The 14,612-nt window shown below is 35.1% G+C and overlaps 1 protein-coding gene across 1 annotated transcript in view; it reads right to left on the reverse strand.

Moving 5' to 3' along the window:
• The window catches only part of Spt6 (transcription elongation factor Spt6), a 651,062-nt gene that overhangs the window by 615,027 nt on the left and 21,423 nt on the right, over nucleotides 1-14,612 (reverse strand). The window contains exon 2 of the mRNA XM_090401053.1: nucleotides 12,940-13,135. The gene's annotated coding sequence lies outside the window, so the exon portion shown is untranslated. The remainder of the gene's footprint in view (nucleotides 1-12,939; nucleotides 13,136-14,612) is intronic.

The raw sequence follows: 14,612 nt of genomic DNA on the forward strand, positions 1-14,612 counted from the left end.
AACCAGATAGAAGGTTTGAGAGGGGCTGAGTCAAGAGCTTGTTTTTCAAAATCTTCCATAAAAAATTGGCAGGGGAGGTGGGGGGGTGGATAGACCCCATAGACTATCATCATCAAATTCCTGACATGTACCCTCAAGGGGTGTACAGGATATGATAGTACTACATGAAAAATTTACATCATTACTAACTTCCTATCTACAATTTTCCTTCAAATCAGTCTGTTATTTGTCAAGACTCCAACATTACCAGATCTTATATTTCTATCGTCTAAGGCACTTTGTACCGTATCAATCCACCTATATATTGGTCTTCCTCTGGGTCGTTTTCCTGCTAACTTGGCAGAGAACACTTGTTTTGCTAATCTTTCCTCGCCCATTCTGTTTAAGTGACCATAGCACCTGAGATTAGCTCTGCTAATGCATTCCTGGATGCTGACAATGTCAAGTTCTTTCCTAATATCCTCATTTTTATCCCCATAGACTTCTTCTTCTGCTGCAGCTTCTCCCACTTAAGTGGGGTCACTATTGATGAGTCTCCTCCACATCCTCCTGTCTTGGGCTGTCACCACATCCAAGTTCTTCATCCTCAAGTCCTCTTCTACCAGCTCCCTCCATCTCTTCTTTGGCCACCCACGCTTCCTCCTTCCTTCCACATCCATCTGTATGACCCCTTCTTCCCACATATTCGTCCTCCCTCCTCATCACATGACCAAACCATCTCAACCTTGCCTCCTGTATCTTTGCTCCTAAGTTCGTAACTGTTCCCCTCACATAGTTATTTCTCAGACGATCCTTTCTGATCACACCGCACATCCACCTAAGCATTCTCATCTCTGCTACTTCCATCCTGCTGATGTTATTTTTCCTCAAGGCCACAGTTTCCGTAGCATATGTCATAGCTAGCCTCACTACTGTCCTATAGATTTTGCCTTTCAGATTGATCGGCATCCTCTTATCGCATAGTACTCCAGCCATCTCTCTGCAGTTCCTCCAACCCGCTTGTATCCTGCATCCCACTTCCTTCTCAGTCCCCTCCATCTTCTTCCACTGTTGAACCTAAGTATCTAAAGTCCCTCACCTTCCTGATAACATTTCCTTCTAGCTCCAGATCTGTCTCCTGGCCGCTGCCCACTGTGCAACACATATACTCTGTCTTACTTCTGCTCAGTCTCATACCTCTCTCTTCCAGTACTTTTCTCCATCTTTCCAGTTTAGTTCCTGCTTCTTCTCTTGAATCTGCACACAGGAAGATGTCATCTGCATACAACATTGTCCAAGGCGCATCTTCTCTCACCTCCTCCGTCACCACCTCCATCACAATATTAAACAGACTTAATGCTGACCCTTGATGCAAGCCAACTGTTACTTGAAAACCATAGGCTATCCCCATAGACTATCTGTTAATGAATTTTGTTCTTCTAAGAGAAATAACCAGAATGGATAGTAAAGGAAAGAGGTCAATAATATCAAAGGGAAACTTTTCTTTTAAAAGCAATAAGGTGTCATTTAAGAGATTGTTAGTGAACAATGAGGTGATGTCAAAACTTGCTAGGATATTAGTATCATTAACAATTATATTTTCAATGAAGCTTTTAAAATGGGAAGAATCTTTTATTTATGATGTGGCGTGACCAGTAAAGGGGGGGGGGGGAAAGAGATTTCACTAACTACTTAGATAATTTATAGCAGGAAGAATCAGTGGTATCAACTGTGGGTCATGGGGAAGGGGGAATGGCAACTGAAGGTTGTTTTTTTTTTTTTTTGTGATATCAGGATGACAAGAACCTTTTTTGAGTAGACTTTTTAATTTCTTAATTTGCAATTTTTTGAAATCATAATCTGATAATCTATTCTAATAATCCAAAATATAAATACACTTGGTCATCAACTTACGACCGACGTCCGTTCTGGCTGACAGGTCGTAAGTCGATCTGGTCATATGTTGGCCATATATTTATTAACAGTATTCTTTAACCTTTCTAATCTTTTTATCATCTTTATAATTTATTTTTATAATCTTTTAAATTTATAATTATGTATATTGTACATAATGTGAAAAATAATACTGTACATACTGTACTGTAAACACAAAAATACAATCTAAAATTAATGTAAAAATTAATACAAATGAAATTTACAAAATCAATTTTTAATCTTTGCTTGTGCTGGGTTGTGGATCGTCAGGAAGAATGAGATGTTCTCTTTATGAGGAACATGCTGAGCTTTGTTTGAATAGTTTGTTTCTTTTTTTCTTTATATATCTCACGATAACAACACACAGCACCTTGAATGATACGTTCAACATTAGGGTCCATTGCTTCGAAACTGGCGAGAGCTTTATTCAGTTGTGAAAAAGAATCTGATAAACTCTTTGCAGTGAATTTCTTTTCTGGCTCCTCTTATTCTTTCTCTTCTTCCTCTCTCACATTTTCTTCTGACACTCTCTGTGCTTCCAATTCAATCAACTCTCTTCGTCCGAAAGTTCTTTTATTTCACAATCTAGCAACTCCTCTACGTCTTCTATTTCACATTCTAATTTAAGATTTTTTGCAAGTTTAACTACTTTTTCTGTAATCACTTCCAGTTCCTCTCCTTTTTCAAATCCTTCAAATGTATTCGCATAACATTTTAGACACTTTTTCCAAATTCCTGACATACAATTCTTTGTTACACATTTGTTATACAAATATTTAACGTAGAATTCACTACGTTAAATATTTGTTCATTCAAAGAATTCATAAATATTTGTTCTGGTAGATGCGGTCGAAATATTCTTGATACACTGAAGAATGTTGTACTGCTTCCAAAAGTCTCGCAAAGATAAATCAAATCAGCATCAGAATCTATCGCTTCGATGGCTTATGCAAATGTCGTTCTGAGGTAGTGAGCCTTGAATGCTGAAATAGCACCCTGATCCATGGATTGAATGAGAGTAGTTGTGTTAGGTGGCATAAAAACCACTCTAACATCATGTTGAAGATCGTCCAAATGAGGAGGGTGGCCAGGGGCATTGTCCATAATCAATAAAATCTTGGAAGGAATACCTCTCTCCGCACAATATTCACAAGCCTGGGGAATAAAGCAGTTCATGAACTAGTCTTCGAACAGTGCTTGAGTCATCCAAGCTTAGGGGTTGAACGGTAGTAAACAGGCAGTGTGTGCTTGTTGATGTGCTTAAATGCACAAGGATTTTCTGAACGATAAATAAGAAAATTCAGCTTAAAACCCGCGGCATTCCCACCAAGCAACAAAGTCAACTGATACTTATAAGCTTTGAATCCTGGCATCCTTTTTGCTTCTTGGTGTATGTACGTACGATTAGGCATGCATTTCCATTGCAAGCCGGTTTCATCTACGTTAAATATTTATTCTGGTAGATAACCTTCTGCTTTGATTAAAGAGTCAAAACTATCAACAAATTTTTGGGCTTCATCTTCATCTGCACTTCCTGTGAAACGTACGTTATGCAAAGCAAATTTTTTTTTTTTTTTAAATCGCTTAAACCATCCAGTACTAGCCTGAAAATCTTCTGCATAATCATCTCCGGCGCATGATTTTAAACTCTGAAACAGACTTCTAGCCTTCACTTGCACTGTGCAAAGGCTCATGGGTGAATTTTTCTGTATTAAATCTTCCATCCACATAAACAATTTCTCCATTTCATGGATGGGTCCCTGTCGTTGTTTGGTTAAAATTGTAGACTTCATAGGTGCGGAACCTTTCACAGCTTCCCCAAATTCTTTCTTTGTCCTTAAGTATCGTCGATATCGTGGAATGTGATAACTTCAAGCCACGTGCTATCGTATTCACTTTCTTTCCGCCTTCATACTTCTGGATAACTTTAATTTTACACTCTAAATCAACAGTTTTCCTTAACTTCTTAGCTGGCGTATCTCTAGATGAAGTCATTTTCCTTTTACTAGACATTTTATGGGTAGTATTTCAGTAGGATTTTAATTAACACACCACACACAACAGATGCTTGAAAGCGACTGAGTGTATGTGAGAGATAGTTATCGTACGATAACTATCGTATCCCATAGTTATCGTACACGCAGCTGCCTGATTTATTATTCATTTATTCATTAATTATTATTTTTTTTTTTTTTGGTGGTTGCAAGTGCGGACGGTCGTAAGTCAATGACCAGGTGTAATCCAAACAGTTAGTGAAATATCTTTTCAAATTACTTGTCATACCACATCATACATAATAGGCCTGGACATGGTGCTATGCCCACTTATTACATCTGTGGAGAATTTCAGTCACCCTTTTGCATGTGTGATGCTGTGCAGACTGTGCATTATATCACTGATGACTGCTCCACACACTCCTTCACTGGAGGCCTCAGGAATTTGCACTTACTGTTAGTGCATATACAGTTTTGCTAATTAATTTCTTGTATTTTTCTCCATATGCTAAATAAATAAATTGAACTTTACACATGGGACAAATACAGAAACATCAAACCAAAATGATTTGCATTTTAGGAGTGGCTGTTAAGATTTTGAAGAGGCAGGTAAGGTTAAGAATAGCCAGTTTTTTTTTTTTTTTGTGTATGTGTGTGTGTGAGAGAGAGAGAAAGGTTCATAAAAGGCTGTAAATCTATAGTACATTAGTATGAATACCACAAGTGAATTAAGGTTAGGTGATCAAAAAATCCTGCTCCAGACTTTTTTAAAAAAAAAAACAGTTCAGACTTCTAATAAAAAAAGTAGTAACCACACAAATAATGAAATTTCACCTACTCTCTAAATACATTCACAAACATCCATCTCTGGTGAAATTCAAACCCACACTTGCTGAATGGGGAAGAGATACACTATCACTGAGCCAACAAAACTGGAAGTTAGCAGACTTCTACATGGTGTTGAGAAAGAGATATTTCCTTTAGCAATTTAATTTCATTTTATAAATAATGATGCAAATCTGCAACATAAGAGTGAGAGAAAGTTGCTCCTTTGGAATTACATAACCAAAACTATAAAGCAAGCATATTATGCCTGTTTACTGAATGCTATCTTCTGGCTGGCTGCTTGTTTTGTGGAATAAGAAACCCTTTCACCTCTGTGCAAGACTGGCTAACTCATATTCAGTTGAAAAGTCAAAGATTCTTCGTGTCCTAGCCAACTGGTAACATTATTACTAAATAAGTTACAGAGGCATGCTTTAGTTAAATGAACAATGATAGCTTCATAGAGTGATCTAACAGATTACCAGGACTCAAAAATTAGTTTCCCATTCATAAGTGGTACAACATTACCACTAGATGACCATCTGTTGAAAAGTGACATTAGTAATGTGTAATATGACATTGCACTCAGCGCTAGGGTTTCTAAATTTCCAACATTTATTAATCTTTGGGGGTCAGGGACAAGAAACTGCAGTTCCCAAGAATTTCTAGAATTTTACATTAATGATTTAATACCCACAATCTCTTAAATAAGAATTTCTGTGTTTAATCTAGCCATAAGACACTATAATAATGAACTTCGCAGTTTAGTATATAAGAAAAAAAGTAAAATTTAATCAGTATTAAGCATTCAAAAATAAGACTCAATGATTGTAAAGAAACAAAAATATGTATATACAGCAGATCTGGTTAATTGGGCTGTCAGTTAGTGGGAAAAGCTGTTTATTTGGGACAAATTTTAAAGAACAAAAACAAATTGAGAAAATTTGCCAGTTTCTTCATTTATTTAGAACAGAGACTGCAGCACTCAAGATTATCCCTGTGAAATAATTGCTTGTAAATAGTCAGTGAAATATCATACTGTGCCAAACTATAGCCTGTAAATGACTCATCAACTTTGTTCCCTGGTTTTAGATGATGCATATGAATGACATCACTCCTCTCACCAACTCAGGTCTGGAAGGATGCCAAACGATGACATCTGGAAACATGCAGCGTATTACCTTCTAATGGGTGAACAGTTTCTGACTAGTATCAGTTTTATGCACTTCTCATCTTTCAAGCTGAGCCAATGACTAATCAAAAAATTGTAGATTTTTCACTGCTCTATTTTGGGATAATTTTGTTTTTAATTTTATAAAATTTTAAAGCCTTGCCAAAATGTCACAAAGATTTGTCACTAGCCAAAAAAAATTGCCTTGCTAGACCAAATCAAATGCCATTCACCCAATACTAGTCATTGTCATCTGGAGAAGATAACTAGAATACAGAAATCTAAGATTGCATGCTTGATACAACAAGATAAACTGCTAGAAGAATGGACATACATAGAAAATAGGGAACATCCCAAAAACAGAAGCATGAAGGTAAGGATCATGACAATGTAGATGCCCAAAATCAGTAGTAGTCCATCATAACTGAACAAGGAGTGTGCATCAGTAGTCCAATGTTAAAAAAAGTCAGAGGAGTTAGCTAAGAAGTTGGGTCATGATAATTTTAAAGCAGCAGATGGTTGGTTGTCTAGATGGAAATGCATGATTTAGGCATGATATTATTAAATTCAAGAAAGCACACTGTGAAAAAGACAGTGATGGTGTTGTAGGTGCAGAAGAATGGGAATCCAAGAAATTATTCTGATTACTTCAGAAATTTTGTGCAGATGATATCTACAATGCTGATGAAACAGCCCTGTTTTATCATGCCATGCCAGATGGCTTTGTTATAATAGCGTAAAATTCTCAGGCTCTAAGAAAGCAATAGATCACATAATTGTGTTATGCCATTCAAAAATGTCAAGAACCGATAAATAGAAGCTGATGGGTATTGGGAAAAGTGCTAAATCTCAATGCTTTAAGAAACTATGATGGATAGTTTACGTATCAAGTAATATGCTAATAACAATGTATGGATGACTTTCAAAATTTACGAAATGGTTAATAAGGTTGGATGTGGAATTAAACTGGAAATGAAGAAAAGTTCTTCTGATTCTTGACAACTGTGTGGCACATCCTTACTGTTTTGAGTGTTTAACAGACATCCAGCAGGAATTTCTGCCTGCCAACACTAAATCCTTGGTACAAGCAATGGATATGGGAATTATAAAAAATATGAACATTTTGTCTGCACAAAGTTGGTGAACTACATTCCGGATGTGATTGAAGAAAATATACATCATCAAATTCCTCACATTTACCTCAAGGGGTGTACAGGATATGATAGTACTACAAAAATTTACATCATTACTAACTTCCTATCTACAATTTTCCTCCAAATCAATCTGTTAACTGTCAAGGTTCCAACATTGTCGAATCTTATATTTCTATCTTCTAAGGCACTTTTTTACCATATCAATCCACCTATATCGTGACCGTATCTGAGATTAGCTCTGATAACATATTCCTTGATGCAAACAATGTCAAGTTCTTTCCTGATATCCTCGTTTTTAATATGATATTGCCATTGATATCATCTGTTCATGCCCCCTAATCTTTCTCGGGATTCTCATATCTGTAGTCTCTAGTCTTTGGTCAAGTGTTTTACTTCTAACCAAGCTCTCAGATCCATAAGTTAAAATTGGTTTGAAAACTGTCTTGTATACAGCTAATTTAGTATTTTGACTAATTTCTCCCTTATTCCATATAAATTTATTCAGCTGACTTCCTACCATACCAGCTTTGTTGATTCTGTTGTCTATTTCTATATTTAATTTACCATCTTCACTAAAAATTGTGCCTAAGTACCTAAAATGTTTTACTTATTCTACAGGTTCTCCATTCAAAATACAGTTGATAATTTCAATGTTTCTGCATATTTTCGCTGTCTTTGTATTGTTATTGCTGATTTTCATATAATTTCTATTATAGAAATTATATGAAAATCAGCTGATTCGTTTAATCAGGGAATCTGCAGACTTCTAGCGGATTTATTTAGAAGTATAACATTATCCACATAAAGCAAACAGCTGGCATTAACATCTCCAATTTTGATATAAGGTTTAATACCACTTTCCTTCATAATGTGATCCATATAGATAATAAATAACAGAGGGGATAATGTACACCCTTGTCTGACACCAGATTTAACATTAAACCATCTTCCTGTACTTCTTTCAATTCCAACTGCTGACTTACAACTCAAATAAAGACTAAGTATTGCTTGATATAATGTCCCATTGTCACCATATAACTGTAGCATTTTGAATAGCTTCTCTCTCTCTTGGCACCTTGTCATATGCTTTTTCAAGATCTACAAAACTTAAATACAGATCTTTGTTATATTCCCATGTTTTCTCAACTATTTGTCATAAAGTGAAGATCTGATCCTTACAGCCTCTATATGGCCTGAATCCAGCTTGTTCTTCACCAAGCTTCTCTGCCACAATCCTTCTCAACCATTTCTCGAGTATATTAGAATAAATCTTACCAGGAACACTTAGTAGAGAAATACCTCTGTAATTCTCACATTCAGTTTTATTTCCCTTTTTATATATGGTTACTATGAGAGCTCTACTCCAATCATCTGGAATTTGTCCCTCTGAACTATGCAGTGCAGTCACTGTAAGACTTTTATACCTTCATGCTTGAACATTTCTGGTCGAAAATCATCTACCCCTGCTGCCTTTTCACATTTCTGGCCTTTGATGGCTTTTTTCCACTTCAAGTATGGATATGTATTCCTGATTACATGCCTGTTGAGTGTTTTTTTATCACTGTACTGTCATCACTGCTAGTTTCATTTAGCAATTTTTTTGAAGTAATTACTCCATACTTCAAGGATATCTTTTCCTCCAGTAATCAGGTCACCTTTATAATCTCTAATTCCTTTTACAGCACTCTTTCCGCCATTTCTGAGCTTCTTCAACAACCTCCAGAATATCTTGTCATCTTCTTGATATTTATTTCCTATGTTCTTACCAAAGCCTTCCCATGACTTTTTGTTCAGCTAGTTTTACAGTGTTTAGCTTTCTTACATTTGTCTCTGTATTCTCCAAGAGCACAAGCTGACTCAGTTGATAGGAACTGATATGCTTTCTTCTTTTCCTTCACTGCCTCTTTAACTTTCTGTGTCTGATTTTTCTATCCTTGCAGATAACTTCACCACATACCTCTCTGATTGAATCAATCAATGTTTTCTTCAGAGCTTGCGACTGAATCTCCAAGGTTTGATTCCTGTTCTCAAACTCTTTCATTCTTTCTTAAATAATGTTTGTATATTTTAGTCCAGATATTTTAGATGTACAGTTCACATCTGAGAGCTGCTCAACTTTTATTCGCTTTAAAACTTTCTTACATGTTCTTTTTTTCAATATGAAATTCAATTTCATCCTGCTCAAGGCTAAATAATGATCACTTCCAATTTCAAATCCTCTGTACACTCTGGTGTCCTGCACCATGAAGAAAACATCACTATCAACAATAACATAGTCATTGAGACTTTTCTTATTCCTTACGTCTTCTCTCCATATGTATTTGTGCACATTTTTATGTAGGAACATGGTGTTAGTGATAACTAGTCCATGTCCTGAGCAGAAATCCAACAAGTATTTGCCATTATTATTAGCTTTGCTCTTTTCTCCAAATTTTCCCAAAATATTTTTGCATGTCTGACAATCATTTCATACTCTGTCAGCACGGTTAGCCTAGTGGCTATGCGCTTCGCAACCATATGCCTGGGGAAGGAGTGTCCTAGGTTTGAATCCCGTCAACGACGCAAGGAGCTTAAGGATCTTCCTCAGCCATAGCCAAGTTAGCCAGTCTTGGGCATGGACAGCAGGGTTTTTCCCACCAGTTTATCTGGGGGGTTTCATCCCACAAGCAGGCAAACCGGTCCAGTGAACACACATGGATTACAGTCATGAATACTGACCCAGCCATAGGTCTGATTCGTCAGCTATGCCGGTTCCGGAGCCCGGATAAAATTTGGGGGGACTGAGATGGTGCTGTACCTCCCCGTAAAGGGGACTTACGGCTGTCTATCATCATACGATTATTATTATTATTTCCTACTCTGCTTAGCTCCCCAACAAAGACCAACTTTTCATTTTTCATTGAGTCAGTTGCTTTCTCTAAAGCCTCAAAAAATTCCTTGACTTCTACCTTAGCAGAACCTTCTGTGGGACCATAGGCACAAATAAGTCTCATTGTCCAGCTCCCCATTCCGATATTTGGCCACCTCACTCTACTTGAAATTGCCTATCATTCATGAATATTAGACTCGTATTTAGTGTTGAATACAATGACTACTCCTTTTCCTTGATTGTCATTGTCTGAATATAACATTTTGTATTTATTGTTCAGAAAGATCTCACCAGTTTTTGTCTTTTTTGTTTCAGTCACCCCTATTATGTCGATCTGGTACTTATCCAAATATTGAGTTGGGGTGTGTTTTATGATTTGTTCCAGTAGCTGACTTTTCACTGTTTGCCACGATTCCCTGGCAAAAACAACACGGGCCTTGTTTAACTGACCGACACCCCAGCTGGCATGAAATTCTGTCATGCTGTTCCATGATTTAATATTGTGGTTTAAGCCAATAAGAATACAATTTGTTGGCTAAATCCCAAACTGCCAGCCTGTCCTCATTCATTCAGTATCCAGGTAGATACCTAACAAGGTGCATCACGAGAAGGTGAGGATTGGACATTAGGTGAGAAGCCCTAGTCGGTTCTTTGCATTTTCCTTTAAAGGCTATGTGGAGGATTCCTCTGTTATACAACTTTGACTCTTAAGCACCCCAAAAAAATATACTGATATTATGTTTCACAGAGAAGGGAGTGAGATCAAAAGCTAACCTTCTCCAGGCATTACAGTGGCCAATAGTTGTGAGAAGTATGCATTAAGACAATTTCAGAGCTCTTTTTGTCATCACTGTGGTTTAAAACATTCAGATTTAGAGATGCCTGAAACAACCATTTCAGAAGTGCAAAAAAGTTAGGAACTATGAAGAATTTGAGGGTATGGACAATAATGTTGAATGTTACAATGAAAACAAAGATTGTGAGGATGAAACATTGAAAGCATTCTATCAATGTCTATCAAGAGGAGGAACTAGAAGGTGAAGATAGTGATGAAGATGATGCATCTGAATAAGTCACTACATAGGATGCCAGAAAATGCACTGATCGGTTTACAATGATATTTCATGCACAGAGGCAGTACACTGTTCTGCACTATATGTCTGTGCTGATTTTATACACTCAAAGTCAATCAAAAGAACACAGCAGAGTACATAGAATAAATTTTTCTTGCTGTAAGTATGTGAAATTACATTTGTTCCAATAAGGTGCACTATGTGCATATCTGTTATAAATTACGTTATATGAATTAAAATGTTTAAATATCAAATATTTTCTAATGTGTTGCATGTTTTAACAGAATTAAGTTGATTATTGTTAAGGACAACAGGTCATTGTCAACAAGGGAAATTTATAAATATGTACATATTCTGCTATTATAATTTAAAAAATTTGAATAAATGATCTATTGCTCAGTGAAATGTTCATTTGTCTTTTTATATCTTTTTAACTATTAACATGAAAGTTTGCATCACTGGGACAGCCACTTTGCGATAATGTTCTAATCCCAATATATCCCAAACTGGAATCTACTGTTTGCTTGTGTGTGTGGCACAAGCAAGTAAAAGATTCTGGTTATTTGGGATAAATCAAGACTATTTGGTCAGCTAAATCCCAAACTGCCAGTCCATCTTTATTCATTCAGCATCCAGGTGACCTAAGAGGGTGCACCACGAGAAGGTGAGGATTGGGCATTAGGTCAGAAGCTCCAGTCAATTCTCCACATTCCTTAAAAGGATAGCTAGAAATCTTCTCCTTATACAGCTCTGACCATTTTTAAACTAAAAAAATTTTTTAGTGTACACTTGTCATCTTTTTTCATAAATATATATTGATGCCATAAGAGAGAGAGAGAGAGGATGAATTTTTTTGGTAACTGCAGCATCATTAAAAGACATTTTCTTGAATAAAATCCCTCTTTATGATAGTATTAATAGAAATTCCATCTACTGCTGCAAGATTAGAAACTAATTCATCTACTTCTAGCATGTGCTGTTCGACAAATTGAAATATTGTACTTTTTTTTTTTAAGTGGACATCATTTGTGTATCCTCATCACTGCTTATCTTTCTTTACATGGCATGAATATGTTCCAAATGATGATGAAGTCCACTTGTTGATGATGCTTTATTATGCAGTGCTTTGGAACACAATTGAAAAATCTGATCGTTGTCATCTTTTTAAAATACTGCCAACATTCCTCATATATTTTACTCACTGATAGGAATAACTACAATAAAGTAAGTTAAGTCAGTTTTTATTCAAAAATAATTATTAATAATTAGTTTACTAACCACAATTTCACATGGATTTGAATAGACATACATGAAGGATTGGGATTAAGATGAACTTGGATGAGATCAGATGAGATTTTTTTAATAACTGAACAAAACTGTTTAAATAAAAAAACTGAGATTTTTTTTCAATTATTAAAAAAAAATTTTGAGTTTCTGATTAGAAATTTCTAATATTTCTGATAATTGGGAATGAATTCTTAAGAATAAACCCTAAAATCAGCCATGATAAAATATCACATTACAAATAATAGTGGTAATACACAATCGTTAAATGACACACACACTGTTGTGTGTGTGTGTGTGTGTGTGTGTGTGTGTGTGTGTGTGTCATTTAGTGGCAATCTGTTGCTCTAATATATATACAATGCCTGTCATGTAATTAGATCTCTATTTTCTCTGCTGTATTTCCTTTCATCAGATATAGTTCTCTGCATTACTGCTCATTCTCTGTGGTAACTTTTTGTGTGAGAAGGTAGTGAAAGTTACAAGTGAAGAAAGTGAAGTTACAACTATGAGCTAATATATCAATTATACACTGTTAATACTATTTCATTCATTAATAAAGAACATGGTTTTTCATTTTGGTATTAAAAAAAAAAATGCAATATATCACTATTCAGTTGGAAAGTTAAATATGGGCTATGAAGATCAAACTTACCAAAAACTGCTTTAGTACTTTGTTGCTAGTACTACTAATAAACGTTTGCAAATGTCTTACTGCAGTATTCTTTCAGCAATATTTCAAGCAGTTGTTCCGTAAAGAGCACTATAAAAGCTATTTCTTAAAGTTGCTTTTAAAAAATTTAATGTACAAGTTATCCTCGATACCCAATAAAAAAGTGGGTTCTTCAAACCTATAAAATACCAAATTTTAAATCAGCAAAGAATAATTAGCAAAAAGGATTTGGAAAGATATACACATCAATTATTTTATAATATGAAGTACTTTACTTGATAATATACATACTAAAATACTGATGTGATGTGTTCTCATCACTGTCATAATCCGTTATGTGCTATCCACACAGATTAGATTTTGCAAGCGTAAGTAACTGGAGACTGGACAAAGTAAAATATTTTTTATTTAATACAATAACTTTCTAAACAATTTTTCATAACTTTAAGAAAACACATAAGGATATGTGTAATATAAGGGGCCATTCTAGTAATAAAAATCAATGTAACAAATTATATTTTCAAAAAAAAAAAAAGTGTTGTTTTTACTGTTTTTCCCATTCTTATTATTTATGACTTCTTCTTGGAATGGCTTTCACACAATGGAAATATTCTCCAAACAATGATACAGCATCTTAATCACTTGAAACTCCTGTTGACTTATTAGGACTATTATTAAAAATGAGAGTGGGGGGTCTTGTGCAAGAACATTTTTTCCCCCTAAAAAGTAGGATTTCGGATAATTTGTCGAGCCCTACTCACAATTCTTGTATTGTGTTTTCAGTTTCTTGTCCATTACCACCAGGCATTCTCATATTTTCCACCCCCTTTACCACAGAACATCACAAACTTTGAATATAGAATGCTAAATGTCAAAATTACTACTGAAAAATTATATTTACAAAATAAAAAATTATACATTTATGATTTCTACTGTAAGTACATGTTAATAACACAAATCTCATCAATTAATATATATTCCACGTTCCATACATAATTTTCTCCTATATTCAGCAAGCATAGCATGACTTACTTGATGATGGTAATGGATATATGTCATCTCTTTTGTGAAGGATATATGGAAAACAATTTCCTTTTAGGGAGCAAGTCAGCATCTAAAGATATTATACACATTTGGTGATGAAGTTTTTAAATTTTCTACAATCATAGATCAAATCCTTGACAGGTGATATGCAGGCCATAAAAGGAAACAAAGTTATTATGGCAGATAGTCATAAAAGGGTGTATTTTGTAATATCATTCTTCTACAGTGACACAACTCGTTATCACAATTAAAGATAGAGCTATTGTTGCATTAAAAAACAACTGAGTGACCTCCATGGTCATTTGACAGATATTTTATGTCTCATTAAACCTCTTTAGTGTGAAGTTTGAAGAGAAATACTAGTGTTTAATTGCTAGGATAAACACTAGTATTGCTCTTCAAAGATAAACACTATGGGAATCATTAAATAATAATAAATTTTAATAAAATTTCTTAATTTTAATCCAAAATTGTCTCTTTTGCTACACTATATAGATAACATACCTGTTATTTGGAAAAAGTGAGAGTTACGATTCTGCATAGTACTGATAATATACAGTACACTTTAGGATTAAATTTGAAAAAAATTAATTGTCTGGAATAATATGGAA

This window comes from Typopeltis vanoorti, chromosome 11 (assembly GCF_054136105.1).
Source record: "Typopeltis vanoorti isolate ZY-2024b chromosome 11, IOZ_Tvanoo_1.0, whole genome shotgun sequence".
Taxonomy (NCBI): domain Eukaryota; kingdom Metazoa; phylum Arthropoda; class Arachnida; order Uropygi; family Thelyphonidae; genus Typopeltis; species Typopeltis vanoorti.